This window comes from Zingiber officinale, chromosome 6B (genome assembly GCF_018446385.1).
Source record: "Zingiber officinale cultivar Zhangliang chromosome 6B, Zo_v1.1, whole genome shotgun sequence".
Lineage (NCBI taxonomy): Eukaryota > Viridiplantae > Streptophyta > Magnoliopsida > Zingiberales > Zingiberaceae > Zingiber > Zingiber officinale.
Genome location: NC_055996.1, coordinates 8,352,828 through 8,354,258, shown reverse-complemented (window position 1 = coordinate 8,354,258; position 1,431 = coordinate 8,352,828).

Below are 1,431 nucleotides of genomic sequence, written 5' to 3'. Positions count from 1 at the left end.
TCCTAAACTCTTAACTTATGCTAAATACGTTGTAGTAGTTATTGAATTAATTTCTATACATTATAAGCTATTGATAATTTTTACACGTTATAATAGTTATTGGTTAATTTTTATATAGTGTAAATTTTAAATTTTACATTGTGCAAAAGGAAGTTACCAGTAATTGTTACAATGTATAGAAGCTATTTAGTATATTCTATAACATGTTTAGATGAATTTAGGATTTGTGATTTATGATATCCGTTATATCAAAATATTATTTACTAATTTGATTAAAATTATTTAAACATCATCAAAATTATTTTAAGACAGTTGTAAAGTTATTAACGTAACTGCTATAATCTTAAACTCTTAACTTATGCTAAATAAGTTGGAGTAGTTATTGGATTAGTTTCTATACATTATAAGTTATTGGTAATTTTTACACGTTAGTTATTGAGCAGTTTTTATATGGCGTAAATTTTAAATTTTAAATTTATTCTAAATATATTATAATAACTATTAAATAACTTTTATATACTCTAGTACTTAGAAAAATGCTGGATCAAGAGATATTTTTAAAATAAAATTCTCACGGGAGGTCTCATTTATTTATTTGTTTATTTTTTTACGTCCTTAGAAATTTTTTTTTCCATAAGAGAAGAGAATGACGGATAAGTTTTCTCTCTCGCACCCACCCTTTATGAAAATGTCTTTCTATCATTTCATTCAACAACTTAAAAATGCTAATAATTTGGATAATTGGATGCATAAAATGTGAGAAAGTTTTTAATTTGTGACCAAAAAATTGTTTATGCACTTTGATTAATATGAGGAAAAAGAGTGATTTTTGATTAAAAAAATTAGGGATATCTTTGTGGTTAATCTCAATTAATAAATGAGAGATTAATTAGTTCAATATCACCCTTTTAAGTCAAGAAGCTTATCGATTGGATTATGTTAAATGAGTCGTAGTGTCGTCCACGTATCAAATGAGACCATCCATGAGGATTTGCATCTTCATAAACTTATGAAATTAATATTTTAAAGCGTAATAAAACATCTATAATTAATAGACTTTCTTCGATATTTGAGAGGATAGAAGTAAAAATTATTGAAAAAATTTATATGGCGGAATTGTTTTTCCTATTTACTTGGTAATAAAAGATGAATTATTATTATTTTTTATTAGATGGGAATCCATCTGTAAATCAATTCTTTTTTTGTTTAGGATTTTCTTTTCTCTCAACATTTTTTCGACCGTCAATTCTTTCCCCCTTTCGGAGTAAACAGCGAACAAGGATAAAATCCAGACAAAATCCCTTGTGATTCAAGTTATATAGTTCTTTAGAAAGCGAGCGCTGAAAATTCAAAAATTCCACGATAGGGAAACTCCCCCCACCTGGACACGTGTACCGCCCGTTGTCGATGGCGGAACAAAATGGCCTGGTC